The sequence below is a fragment of the Oncorhynchus tshawytscha genome, linkage group LG25 (assembly GCF_018296145.1).
Source record: "Oncorhynchus tshawytscha isolate Ot180627B linkage group LG25, Otsh_v2.0, whole genome shotgun sequence".
NCBI lineage: Eukaryota > Metazoa > Chordata > Actinopteri > Salmoniformes > Salmonidae > Oncorhynchus > Oncorhynchus tshawytscha.
The window spans coordinates 45,576,216-45,591,915 of record NC_056453.1 but is presented as its reverse complement, the minus strand read 5'-3'; positions in this window follow the sequence as shown (position 1 = coordinate 45,591,915).

Here is a 15,700-nt window from a genome sequence, read left to right as displayed (position 1 = left end):
AACCCAGTCTAACCCTAACTCCACAGTCTAACCCAGTCTAACCCTAACGCCACAGTCTAACCCAGAATAACCCTAACACCTCAGTCTAACCCAGTCTAACCCTAACTCCATAGTCTAACCCAGTCAAACCCTAACTCCACAGTCTAACCCTAACTCCACAGTCTAACCCTAACTCCACAGTCTAACCCTAACTCCACAGTCTAACCCTAACTCCACAGTCTAACCCTAACTCCACAGTCCAACCCTAATTCCATAGTCTAACCCAGTCTAACCCTAACTCCACAGTCTAACCCAGTCTAACCCTAACACCACAGTCTAACCCAGTCTAACCCTAACTCCATAGGCTAACCCAGTCTAACCCTAACTCCACAGTCTAACCCAGTCTAACCCTAACTCCACAGTCTAACCCTAACTCCACAGTCCAACCCTAATTCCATAGTCTAACCCAGTCTAACCCTAACTCCACAGTCTAACCCAGTCTAACCCTAACACCACAGTCTAACCCAGTCTAACCCTAACTCCATAGTCTAACCCAGTCTAACCCTAACTCCACAGTCTAACCCAGTCTAACCCTAACTCCACAGTCTAACCCTAACTCCACAGTCCAACCCAGTCTAACCCTAACACCACAGTCTAACCCAGTCTAACTCTTACGCCCCAGACATTGCTGTTGAGAGTCAGTTTGACCTCCTCTTTCCTACCAGAGATATCACCAAGACGCTTGGACTTGTAAGGTTGTTCATCATTTTACTTTAGAATGGGGACAATTTTAGTCAGTGGGGAGGAGATGTTGTGTATTGGTATGTCTCTTTCTATCGGAAAGTATTCAGACCACTTGACTTTTTCCACATTTTGTTACATTACAGCCTTATTCTAAAATTGATTAAATGTTTTTTTCCCCCTCATCGGTCAACACACAATACCCCATAATGAGAAAGCAAAAACAGGTTTTTAGAGATTTGTAAAACATTTATAAAAATAAAAACTGAAATATTACATTTACATAAGTATTCAGACCCTTTACTCAGTACTTTGTTGAAGCACCTTTGGCAGTGATTATAACCTTGAGTCTTCTTGGGTATGACGCTACATGCTTGGCACACCTGTATTTGGGGAGTTTCTCCTATTCTTCTCTGCAGATCCTCTCAAGCTGTGTCTTGTTGGATGGGGAGCGTCACTGCACAACTATTTTCAGGTCTCTCCAGATATGTTCGATCGGATTCAAGTCTGTTCTCTGGCTGGGACACTCAAGGACATTCAGAGACTTGTCCCGAAGCCAATCCTGCGTTATCTTGGCTATGTGCTTAGGGTCTTTGTCCTGTTGGAAGGTGAATCTTTTGCGGACGACACAACAGTGGTAGGCTTGATTACCAACAACTACGAGACGTCCTCCAGGGAGGAGGTGAGGGCCCTCGGAGTGTGGTGTCAGGAAAATAACCTCACACTCAACGTCAACAAAACTAAGGAGATGATTGTGGACTTCAGGAAACAGCAGAGGGAACACCCCCCTATCCACATCGATGGAACAGTAATGGAGAGGGTAGCAAGTTTTAAGTTCCTCGGCATACACATCACAGACAAACTGAATTGGTCCACTCACACAGACAGCATCGTGAAGAAGGCGCAGCAGCGCCTCTTCAACCTCAGGAGGCTGAAGAAATTCGGCTTGTCACCAAAAGCACTCACAAACTTCTACAGATGCACAATCGAGAGCATCCTGGCGGGCTGTATCACCGTCTGGTACGGCAACTGCTCCGCCCTCAACCGTAAGGCTCTCCAGAGGGTAGTGAGGTCTGCACAACGCATCACCAGGGGCAAACTACCTGCCCTCCAGGACACCTACACCACCCGATGTTACAGGAAGGCCATAAAGATCATCAAGGACATCAACCACCCGAGCCACTGCCTGTTCACCCCGCTATCATCCAGAAGGCGAGGTCAGTACAGGTGCATCAAAGCTGGGACCGAGAGACTGAAAAACAGCTTCTATCTCAAGGCCATCAGACTGTTAAACAGCCACCACTAACATTGAGTGGCTGCTGCCAACACACTGACAATGACACTGACTCAACTCCAGCCACTTTAATAATGGGAATTGATGGGAAATGATGTAAATATATAAACAATGCTACCTTATATAATGTTATACTTACCCTACATTATTCATCTCATATGCATACGTATATACTGTACTCTATATCATCGACTGCATCCTTATGTAATACATGTGTCACTAGCCACTTTAACTATGCCACTTTGTTTACATACTCATCTCATATGTATATACTGTACTCGATATCAGCTACTGTATCTTGCCTATGCTGCTATGTACCATCACTCATTCATATATCCTTATGTACGTATTCTTTATCCCCTTACACTGTGTATAAGACAGTAGTTTTGGAATTATTAGTTAGATTACTTGTTGGTTATTACTGCATTGTCGGAACTAGAAGCACAAGCATTTCGCTACACTCGCATTAACATCTGCTAACCATGTGTATGTGACAAATACAATTTGATTTGATTTGATTTGATTAGGTACTGAGAGCTCTGGAGCAGGTTTTCATCAAGGATCTCTTCGTACTTTGCTCCATTCATCTTTCCCTCTATCCTGACTAGTCTCCCAGTCCCTGCCTCTGAAAGAAAATCCCCACAGCAAGATGCTGCCACCACCATGCTTCACTGTAGGGATGGTCCAAGGTTTCCTCCAGACGCGATGCTTGCATTCAGGCCAAAGAGTTCATTCTTGGTTTCATCAGACCAGAGAATCTTGTTTCTCATGGTCTGAGAGTCCTTTAGGTGCCTTTTTTCAAACTCCAAGCAGGCTGTCATGTGCCTTTTACTGAGGAGTGGCTTCCGTCTGGCCACTACCATAAAGGCCTGATTGGTGGAGTGCTGCAGGGATGGTTGTCCTTCTGGAAAGTTCTCCCATCTCCACAGAGGAACTCTGGAGCTCTGTCAGTTACCATCAGGTACTTGGTCACCACCCTGACCAAGGCTCCGCTGGGAGGCCAGCTCTGGGAAGAGTCTTGGTGGTTCCAAACTTCTTCCATTGAAGGATGATGGAGGTTACTGTGTTCCTGGGGACCTTCAATGCTGCAGCCATTTTTTGGTACCCTTCCCTAGATCTGTGCCTCGACACAATCCTGTCTCGGAGCTCTACAGACAATTCCTTCAACCTCACATTGCTTGGTTTTTGCTCTGACATGCACTGCCAAGTGTGGGATCTTGCATAGACAGGTGTGTGCCTTTCCAAATCATGTCCAATCAATTGAATTTACCACAGGTGGACTCCTATCAAGTTGTAGAAACATCTCAAGGATGATCAATGGAAACAGGATGCACCTGAGCTCAATTTTGAGTCTTATATCAAACGGTCTGAATACTTATGTAAATGTATGTGTTTTCATGTTTCATAAATTTGCAAAAATGTCTAAATTTCACTTGTCATTATGGGGTGTTGTGTGTAGATTGAAGAGTAAACCTTTTTAAAATCCATTTTCGAACAAGGCCGTAAGGTAACAAAATGAGGAAAAAGTCAAGGGGTCTGAATAGTTTCCTGATGCACTGTAAATGGTTGAACTGAAATCCTGCCTCTCATCTCAACATTTGTTTATTGTTATAATGACATGGTTATGAAACCCACGAGACATAACAACTAGGCTACTAGTTTATTCAATTGAATCATTTTCAATGGTTGGTGCGCCCAAAACAACCTGTTATAACCCGGTAGCAACTGATAACGTTGTTACAGACCCGGGCATCATCTAGTGTAATAACCTAACCCTACACCCCACACACCCCACACACACCATTATAACCAGAGACTATAAGCACTAAATATATAGCCTTAATTATAGGGCTCATTGTAGGGCTTATTCAACCAGATCTAACAGTGGAACTAAGGCGCTACATATGGTTATTTATCACCATGGCAATAAGGGCTGTTCTCCTGCTATAATACCCCCCTTCCTTAGCCTACAATGGTTTTAGATTACTTTAAAGCCAATACGCTATAAATCTACTAGTTTCATAATTAACATTTCCAAATGAACTTACAATATTTGAATATATCATAATGCATGTAGGAGCCCTGAAAACAACGGTTATGAACGCGATTTGTTTCACCCACCTGAAATGATGCCAGTGATGATTCCAATATAGAACATTTCGGACTTGACTCCACCCAACAAAGGGACCTGTCAAATATCACACCGATGGGGATGAACGATCTTGAAAGGTAAACCGCGGAACGTTCCAGACCGGATGGAATGACGACAGACCACGAAGCACGATATGTATTATTGTTGACGGTGAGCTACAGGCTATTGTCTCATCAGCCGCTTGCTGTGGCTGTGCCGTGTCTCTCACCAAAATGTCCCTTGTGTTTCTGCATATTCCGTTTGAGGAGGGAGCTTCATCAGAAGGCAGCTTGATCCGGAGGTGAGAGAATCACGCAATCAGCTGGGGGAGACCTCCCTATGACGAGGAAATATGGGTTAGACCCGTCTGTCGCCAGCTGCTGAAGCAAGGACTAAACACTTGCCTTGGGGAAGGAATCAGAGGCGTCATGCCAATAGGGGGCACAGGGGCATGTGCCCCCAGATTTGTCCCTTAAAATGTTTAATAATTCACAAAATAATTGGTACATTATTTTGTTGTTATTTCTCTGTAATACTACTAGCCACCTAGCAATTTTATACAGTTGGCTTTAGCTCGTCCAGACAGGGTCCCAAACTCATAACGAGCTACCAAGAAGCCACCAAGTAGTTAGCTTGTCTAAGTTTCTTAGCTGGCAAGCAATTATTCAATTTACTAAATAATACCCACATTCCTTTCAGTCTTTTATTCAGATTTTAGCAGAGATGCAGATAAGCATATTTCGTTTCTTTAAAAAATAACCACCAGTCAGGAGGGAACAGACAGCTTGAGAGGTATGTTTTTTTTGTGTTTTTTTTCTTCACCTTTATTTAACCAGGTAGGCCAGTTGAGAACAAGTTCTCATTTGCAACTGCGACCTGGCCAAGATAAAGCATAGCAGTGTGAACAGACAACACAGAGTTACACATGGAGTAAACAATTAACAAGTCAATAACACAGTAGAAAACTGCTTATACCAGTACCAGTCAAAAGTTTGGACAAACCTACTCATTCCAGGGTTTTTCTTTATTTTCACTGTTTTCTACATTGTAGAATAATAGTGAAGACATCAAAACTATGAAATAAGACATATGGAATAATGTAGTAACCAAAAAGGTGTTAAGCAAATTATTATTCTTTAAAGTAGCCACCCTTTGCCTTGATGACAGCTTTGCACACTCTGGAAATTCTCTCAACCAACTTCACCTGGAATGCTTTTCCAACAGTCTTGAAGGAGTTCCCACATACAGTTGAAGTCAGAAGTTTACATACACCTTAGCCAACTACATTTAAACTCAGTTTTTCACAATTCCTGACATTTAATCCTCGTAAACATTTCCTGTCTTAGGTCAGTTAGGATCAACACTTTATTTTAAGAATGTGAAATGTCAGAATAATAGAGAGAATGATTTATTTCAGCTTTTATTTCTTTCATCACATGGGTGGGTCAGAAGTGTACATACGCTCAATTAGTATTTGGTAGCATTGCCTTTAAATTGCTTAACTTGGGACAAACATTTCGGGTAGCCTTCCACAAGTGTCCCACAATAAGTTGGGTGAATTTTGGCCTGTGTCCGTAACTGTGTCAGGTTTGTAGGCCACCTTGCTCGCACATGCTTTTTCAGTTTCACAAATTTTCTATGGGATTGAGGTCAGGGCTTTGTGATGGCCACTCCAATACCTTGACTTTGTTGTCCTTAAGCCATTTTTGCCCCACTTTGGAAGTATGCTTGGAGTCATTGTCCATTTGGAAGACCCATTTGTGACCAAGCTAAACTTCCTGACTGATGTCTTGAGATGTTGCTTCAATATGTCCACATAATTTTCCTTCCTCATGATGCCATCTATTTTGTGAAGTGCACCAGTCCCTCCGGCAGCAAAGCAACCCCACAACATGATGCTGCCAACCCCGTGCTTCACGGTTGGGATGGTGTTCTTCGGCTTGCAAGCATCCCCCTTCTTCCTCCAAACATAACCATGGTCATTATGGCCAAACAGTTCTATTTTTGTTTCATCAGACCAGAGGACATTTCTCGAAAAAGTACTATCTTTGTCCCCATGTGCAGTTGCAAACCGTCGTCTGGCTTTTTTATGGTGGTTTTGGAGCAGTGGCTTCTTCCTTGCTGAGCGGCCTTTCAGGTTATGTAGATATAGGACTCGTTTTTACTGTGGATATAGATACTTTTGTACCTGTTTCCTCCAGCATCTTCACAAGGTCCTTTGCTGTTGTTCTGGGATTGATTTGCACTTTTCTCACCAAAGTACATTCATCTCTAGGAGACAGAATGCATCTCCTTCCTGAGCAGTATGACGGCTGCGTGGTCCCATGGTGTTTATACTTGTGTACTATTGTTTGTATAGATGAACGTGGTACCTTCAGGTGTTTGGAAATTGGTACAATTTTTTCCTGAGGTCTTGGCTGATTTCTTTTGATTTTCCCATGATGTCAAGCAAAGAGGCACTGAGTTTGTAGGTAGGCCTTGAAATACATCCACAGGTACACCTCCAATTGACTCAAATTATGTCAATTAGCCTATCAGAAGCATCTAAAGCCATGACATCATTTTCTGGACTCTACCAAGCCGTTTAAAGGCACAGTCAACTTAGTGTACGTAAACTTCTGACCCACTGGAATTGTGATACAGTGAATTACAAGTGAAATAATGTCTGTAAACAATTATTGGAAAAATAACCTGTGTCATGCACAAAGTAGATGTCCTAACCGACTTGCCAAAACTATAGTTTGTTAATTAACAAGAAATTTGTGGAGTGGTTGAAAAACTAGTTTTAATGACTTCAACCTAAGTGTATGTAAACTTCCGACTTCAACTGTATGCTGAGCACTTGTTGGCTGCTTTTCCTTCACTCTGTCGTCGAACCCATCTCAATTGGGTTGAGGTCGGGTGATTGTGGAGGCCTGTGCCTCCTCCCCTCCTTCTTGGTTAAATAGCCCTTAGTTACTGAAAGGCGCAAAGAAAACAGGAGCTGCCTCCACTATTCGAGGACCTTTTCAACATCATCAAATCACCTCTGCTTAGTCTAATACAGTGACAACTAAAATATACCAAAAACCATTTAGTCCAATAAACGTAAGCTAAATATGATGTGGTCCTGATTTCTGTGTGTGTGTGTGTGTGGATAACAACACAACAAGATGCAACAATTCATGTCTTTCTGTCAATGACGTATGTCAATGGGATTTGATAGGAGTGAGGCCAAATCCAAGCTGGCTTCCCTTGACTCTTTCTTTACGTGCGGCAGGAACATTCACAGTTGAGCTCAATGCTGATTGGCACATTTTTTATACTTTTTTCAGCTGCTGACTGGCTTCCCTTGCCTTCAATGCTACAGGCGGCAACAATGTCATACTCTTTATGACCATATTACATCAGATAGATGGGCTCTACGTAGAGAGACAGAGGGATTACAGCGGTGAGTCTGTCTGGGTGAGTCTCTAAGAGTGATTACAGCTGTGAGTCTTTCTGGAGATCCATAATAAACCCCAGGAAGAGTAGCTGCTGCCTTGGCAGGAACTAATGGAGATCCATAATAAACCCCAGGAAGAGTAGCTGCTGCCTTGGCAGGAACTAATGGGGATCCATAATAAACCCCAGAAAGAGGAGCTGCTGCCTTGGCAGGAATAGGGATCCATAGTAAATACAAATACTCAGTCTCTTACAAACACATCCCCTTCATCAGTCTGTTCAAGTCCAGTCTCTACTCATCACCTTCATCAGTTGTCTGGTAGACCCCAACACTGGGCTTATAAAGGATGAAGTCATTGCTGTGGGCTCTAGTAGCCATAGAGAAGAGGGACTGGGTCTTCCGGAGGTCAGTGAAGAACCCGGAGACACACAGTGACGTTGAAGAGGAACTTAAGCTTCACATGGGCCATGTCTGACACCATGGGGAAGGTGAAAACCTGACCAACACAGAGGCAGAGAAATTGTGATTAGTGTAAGATTCTGGGATATGTCTATTAAATCTCTTTGTGCAAATCTGTTTATTCACTTTTTCCAAACTCCTTGTCAGTTGTTACTCAACAAATTGAACACTTTACCTGGCAGGTCTGCAGACATAAGCACACAGGTAGTTAGTCAGTCAGGATTTAAAATGGACAGTGCATTCGGAAGCATTCAGACCCTTTGACTATCTCCACATTTGGTTACATTTCAGCCTTATTCTAATAATAATAAATTATTCTAATGTAATAAATATTTCCCCCCCCCCATCAATCTACACACAATACCCCATAATGACAAAGAGAAAACTGTTTTTTATAAATACCTTATTTACATAAGTATCCACACCCTTTGCTATAAATTAAGCTCAGGTCCCCAAGATTACAGTGGCCTCCCTCATTCTAAAATTAAAGAAGTTTGGAACCACCAAGACTAGTCCGAGTGCTGCCCGCCCAGCCAAACTAAGCAATTGCGGGAGAAGGGCCTTGGTCAGGGACGTGATGAAGAACCCGAAAGTCACTCTAACAGAGCTCTAGAGTTCCTCTGTGGAGATGGTTGTCCTTCTGGAAGGTTCTCCTAGCTCTGCAGCACTCCACCAATCAGGCCTTTATGGTAGAGTGGCCAGTAAAAAGCACATGACAGTCCGCTTGGAGTTTCTCTTGGAGTTCGCCAAAAGGCACCTAAAGACTCTCAGATCATGAGAAACAAGATTCTCTGGGCTGATGAAACCAAGATTGAATTCTTTGGCCTGAATGCCAAGTGTCACATCTGGAGAGAACCTGGCACCATCCCTACGGTGAAGCATAGTGGTGGCTGTGGGGATGTTTTTCAGCGGCAGGGACTGAGAGACTAGTCAGGATCGAAGGAAAGATAAACGGACCAAAGTACACAGAGATCCTTAATGAAAATCTGATCCATAGCACTCAGGTCCTCAGACTGTGGCGAAGGTTCACCTTCCAACAGAACAACGATCCTAAGCACACAGCCAAGAACATTGCGGGAGTGGCTTGGGAACAAGTCAGAGCCCGGAAATGAACCCAATCAAACATCTCAGAAGTGACCTGAAAATAGCTGTGCAGCGACATTCCCTATCCAACCTGACAGAGCTTGAGAGGATCTGCAGAAAAGAATGTGAGAAACTCCCCAAATACAGGTGTGCCAAGCTTGTAGCGTCATACCCAAGAAGACTCGAGGCTGTAATCACTGCCAAAGGTGCTTCAAGAAAGTACTGAGGAAGGGGTTTGAATCATTAGTCATGTGAAAAAGTCCATTTGGACAGGATTGAGATCTGGGCTCTGACTCAGCCATTCCAGAACCCTACATTTGGACAGGATTGAGATCTGGGCTCTGACTCGGCCATTCCAGAACCCTACATTTGGACAGGATTGAGATCTGGGCTCTGACTCGGCCATTCCAGAACCCTACATTTGGACAGGATTGAGATCTGGGCTCTGACTCTGCCATTCCAGAACCCTCCATTTGGACAGGATTGAGATCTGGGCTCTGACTCGGCCATTCCAGAACCCTACATTTGGACAGGATTGAGATCTGGGCTCTGACTCGGCCATTCCAGAACCCTACATTTGGACAGGATTGAGATCTGGGCTCTGACTCGGCCATTCCAGAACCCTACATTTGGACAGGATAGAGATCTGGTCTCTGACTCGGCCATTCCAGAACCCTACATTTGGACAGGATTGAGATCTGGGCTCTGACTCGGCCATTCCAGAACCCTACATTTGGACAGGATAGAGATCTGGTCTCTGACTCGGCCATTCCAGAACCCTACATTTGGACAGTATTGAGATCTGGGCTCTGACTCGGCCATTCCAGAACCCTACATTTCTTATTTTGAGCCATTATGTTGCAGCGTTGCTTGTTTGTTTTGGATCATTGTCCTGTTGCAAGATCCATGATTGATTCAGCTTCGGCTTTTTGACAGATGGCCAAACATTCTCCTCAATAATTCTCTGGTACAATATTGAATTCATGGTTGACAATGATGGCAAGTTGGCCAGGCCCTGAGGCAGCAAAGCAGCCCCAAACCATAATGCCACCGCCTCCATGCTTTACGGTTGGTATTAGTGTTTTGTTTTCGCTGAAGATGGCGTCTGGCATTGCGGCCAAACAACTGCACCTTTGACTAATTTGTCCAGAGCACATTGTTCCAGTAGTTTGGTCTTTACCCAGGTGTTGTCTGGCAAACACCAGTCTCGTCTTAATATTCTTTTTTGAGAGCAGAGGCTTCTTCCTTCCTGACCTCCCATGTATGCCAAGTTTGTGCAGTGTCTTTCCGACAGTTGACTCATGCACTTCGATATTGATTGTAGCAAGAGGCCTCTAGATTTCTTGATGTTTCCCTCTTAGAGACTTCTCTGAGCCTCTTTCGGTCAGCTTTTGGGCTGAATTTGGTGGGACGACCTGTCCGAGGTAGATTGCCAGTGGTCTGGAATTTTCTCCATTTTGTAGATGATCCATCGGACAGTGGAACGATATACTTGGAACTACTGGATTTGTAAACCCTTCCCAGACTCAATAATGTTTCTTCTGAGGGCCTTGGAGGTATTTTGATCTTTGCATGATGTGTTACCACACAGTCATAAGGTTAAGACCAAACCAGACCAAGCTTCAAATCTTTATGGAAGGTAGGACCCTCCCAAGGTACTCTTATGATTTCCTAATCATTTGCATCTGTTTTGGTGCACCTGATCCTAATTGTAGGTGATGGTAAAGGTAGAGGTGTAAACATTTTTTATTCAGCATATTGCCTTTTTGTTTATTTTAATTGCAAAACAGTTTCAAAGTACATTTTTTTGTGGTTGGAATTTAGCTCAAATGTCCATGTGTCCAAATATGTTATTATATTAAAAAGGGTCTTTCCAAAGGGTGTACTTACCTTTTCATGACTGTATGTAAATGTGATTGTTTCCTATTTTTAATAGATTTGCTATCAATGTCCAGCAACTTCCGGCGCCGACAGAGATGGCCGCCTCGCTTCGCGTTCCTAGGAAACTATGCAGTTTTTTGTTTTTTTACGTGTTATTTCTTACATTAGTACCCCAGGTCATCTTAGGTTTCATTACATACAGTCGAGAAGAACTACTGAATATAAGATCAGCGTCAACTCACCATCAGTACGACCAAGAATATGTTTTTCGCGACGCGGATCCTGTGTTCTGCCTTACAAACAGGACAATGGAGTGGATCCCATGCAGCGACCCAAAAAAACGACTCAGAAAAAGAGGGAAACGAGGCGGTCTTCTGGTCAGACTCCGGAGACGGGCACACCGTGCACCACTCCCTAGCATTCTTCTTGCCAATGTCCAGTCTCTTGACAACAAGGTTGATGAAATCCGAGCAAGGGTAGCATTCCAGAGGGACATCAGAGACTGTAACGTTCTTGCTTCACGGAAACATGGCTCACTGGAGAGACGCTATCCGAGGCGGTGCAGCCAACGGGTTTCTCCACGCATCGCGCCGACAGAAACAAACATCTTTCTGGTAAGAAGAGGGGGGGGGGCGTATGCCTTATGCTAACGAGACATGGTGTGATGAAAGAAACATACAGGAACTCAAATCCTTCTCTTCACCTGATTTAGAATTCCTCACAATCAAATGTAGACCGCATTATCTACCAAGAGAATTCTCTTCGATTATAATCACAGCCGTATATATCCCCCCAAGCAGACACATCGATGGCTCTGAACGAACTTTATTTAACTCTTTGCAAACTGGAAACCATTTATCCGGAGGCTGCATTCATTGTAGCTGGGGATTTTAACAAGGCTAATCTGAAAACAAGACTCCCTAAATTTGATCAGCATATCGATTGCGCAACCAGGGGTGGAAAGACCTTGGATCATTGTTACTCTAACTTCCGCGACGCATATAAGGCCCTGCCCCGCCCCCCTTTCGGGAAAAGCTGACCACGACTCCATTTTGTTGATCCCTGCCTACAGACAGAAACTAAAACAAGAGGCTCCCACGCTGAGGTCTGTCCAACGCTGGTCCGACCAAGCTGACTCCACACTCCAAGACTGCTTCCATCACGTGGACTGGGATATGTTTCGTATTGCGTCAGATAACAATATTGACGAATACGCTGATTCGGTGTGCAAGTTCATTAGAACGTGCGTTGAAGATGTCGTTCCCATAGCAACGATTAAAACATTCCCTAACCAGAAACCGTGGATTGATGGCAGCATTCGCGTGAAACTGAAAGCGCGAACCACTGCTTTAATCAGGGCAAGGTGACTGGTAACATGACCGAATACAAACAGTGCAGCTATTCCCTCCGCAAGGCTATCAAACAAGCTAAGCGTCAGTACAGAGACAAAGTAGAATCTCAATTCAACGGCTCAGACACAAGAGGCATGTGGCAGGGTCTACAGTCAATCACGGACTACAGGAAGAAATCCAGCCCAGTCACGGACCAGGATGTCTTGCTCCCAGGCAGACTAAATAACTTTTTGCCCGCTTTGAGGACAATACAGTGCCACTGACACGGCCTGCAACGAAAACATGCGGTCTCTCCTTCACTGCAGCCGAGGTGAGTAAGACATTTAAACGTGTTAACCCTCGCAAGGCTGCAGGCCCAGACGGCATCCCCAGCCGCGCCCTCAGAGCATGCGCAGACCAGCTGGCCGGTGTGTTTACGGACATATTCAATCAATCCCTATACCAGTCTGCTGTTCCCACATGCTTCAAGAGGGCCACCATTGTTCCTGTTCCCAAGAAAGCTAAGGTAACTGAGCTAAACGACTACCGCCCGTAGCACTCACTTCCGTCATCATGAAGTGCTTTGAGAGACTAGTCAAGGACCATATCACCTCCACCCTACCTGACACCCTAGACCCACTCCAATTTGCTTACCGCCCAAATAGGTCCACAGACGATGCAATCTCAACCACACTGCACACTGCCCTAACCCATCTGGACAAGACGAATACCTATGTGAGAATGCTGTTCATCGACTACAGCTCGGCATTCAACACCATAGTACCCTCCAAGCTCGTCATCAAGCTTGAGACCCTGGGTCTCGACCCCGCCCTGTGCAACTGGGTACTGGACTTCCTGACGGGCCGCCCCCAGGTGGTGAGGGTAAGCAACAACATCTCCTCCCCGCTGATCCTCAACACTGGGGCCCCACAAGGGTGCGTTCTGAGCCCTCTCCTGTACTCCCTGTTCACCCACGACTGCGTGGCCACGCACGCCTCCAACTCAATCATCAAGTTTGCGGACGACACAACAGTGGTAGGCTTGATTACCAACAACGACGAGACGGCCTACAGGGAGAAAATAACCTCACACTCAACGTCAACAAAACTAAGGAGATGATTGTGGACTTCAGGAAACAGCAGAGGGAACACCCCCCTATCCACATCTATGGAACAGTAGTGGAGAGGGTAGCAAGTTTTAAGTTCCTCGGCGTACACATCACAGACAAACTGAATTGGTCCACTCACACAGACAGCATCGTGAAGAAGGCGCAGCAGCGCCTCTTCAACCTCAGGAGGCTGAAGAAATTCGGCTTGTCACCAAAAGCACTCACAAACTTCTACAGATGCACAATCGAGAGCATCCTGGCGGGCTGTATCACCGCCTGGTACGGCAACTGCTCCGCCCTCAACCGTAAGGCTCTCCAGAGGGTAGTGAGGTCTGCACAACGCATCACCGGGGCAATCTACCTGCCCTCCAGGACACCTACACCACCCGATGTTACAGGAAGGCCATAAAGATCATCAAGGACATCAACCACCCGAGCCACTGCCTGTTCACCCCGCTATCATCCAGAAGGCGAGGTCAGTACAGGTGCATCAAAGCTGGGACCGAGAGACTGAAAAACAGCTTCTATCTCAAGGCCATCAGACTGTTAAACAGCCACTGACACTGACTCAACTCCAGCCACTTTAATAATGGGAATTGATGGGAAATGATGTAAATATATCACTAGCCACTTTAAACAATGCTACCTTATATAATGTTACTTACCCTACATTATTCATCTCATATGCATACGTATATACTGTACTCTATATCATCGACTGCATCCTTATGTAATACATGTATCACTAGCCACTTTAACTATGCCACTTTGTTTACATACTCATCTCATATGTATATACTGTACTCGATACCATCTACTGTATCTTGCCTATGCTGCTCTGTACCATCACTCATTCATATATCCTTATGTACATATTCTTTATCCCCTTACACTGTGTATAAGACAGTAGTTTTGGAATTGTTAGTTAGATTACTTGTTGGTTATTACTGCATTGTCGGAACTAGAAGCACAAGCATTTCGCTACACTCGCATTAGCATCTGCTAACCATGTGTATGTGACAAATAAAATTTGATTTGATTTGATTTGATTTAAATTCTAAACCTGTTTTAGCTTTGTCATTATGGGGTATTGTGTGTAGATTGGAGGGGGAAAATGTAATCCATTTCAGAATAAGGCTGTAACGTAACAAAATGTGGAAAAAGACAAGGGGCCTGAATACTTTCCGAATGCACTGTATAGGCAAACTAGCCAGTTTTGTTATTTAGAGCCACGATCCCGAGAAGGACACATGAAGCTAGTGAATAGAGTACTGCACGGGCATGAGTTTTTGGCCCTACCCATGTCCAAGAGGTTTATGCCCTACCCGTGTCCAAGAGGTTTTGGCCCTACCCATGTCCAAGAGGTTTAGGCCCTACCCATGTCCAAGAGGTTTAGGCCCTACCCATGTCCAAGAGGTTTAGGCCCTACCCATGTCCAAGAGGTTTAGGCCCTATCTGTGTCCAAGAGGTTTAGGCCCTACCCGTGTCCAAGAGGTTTATGCCCTACCCATGTCCAAGAGGTTTAGGCCCTACCCGTGTCCAAGAGGTTTAGGCCCTACCCATGTCCAAGAGGTTTAGGCCCTACCCATGTCCAAGAGGTTTATGCCCTACCCATGTCCAAGAGGTTTAGGCCCTACCCGTGTCCAAGAGGTTTAGGCCCTACCCGTGTCCAAGAGGTTTAGGCCCTACCCGTGCCCAAGAGGTTTAGGCCCTACCCAAGTCCAAGAGGTTTAGGCCCTACCCGTGTCCAAGAGGTTTAGGCCCTACCCCCAAGAGGTTTAGGCCCTACCCGTGTCCAAGAGGTTTAGGCCCTTCCCATGTCCAAGAGGTTTAGGTCCTACCCATGTCCAAGAGGTTTAGGCCCTACCCGTGTCCAAGAGGTTTAGACCCTACCCGTGTCCAAGAGGTTTAAGCCCTACACATGTCCAAGAGGTTTAGGCCCTACCCATGTCCAAGAGGTTTAGGCCCTATCTGTGTCCAAGAGGTTTAGGCCCTACCCGTGTCCAAGAGGTTTATGCCCTACCCATGTCCAAGAGGTTTAGGCCCTACCCGTGTCCAAGAGGTTTAGGCCCTACCCATGTCCAAGAGGTTTAGGCCCTACCCATGTCCAAGAGGTTTATGCCCTACCCATGTCCAAGAGGTTTAGGCCCTACCCGTGTCCAAGAGGTTTAGGCCCTACCCGTGTCCAAGAGGTTTAGGCCCTACCCGTGCCCAAGAGGTTTAGGCCCTACCCAAGTCCAAGAGGTTTAGGCCCTACCCGTGTCCAAGA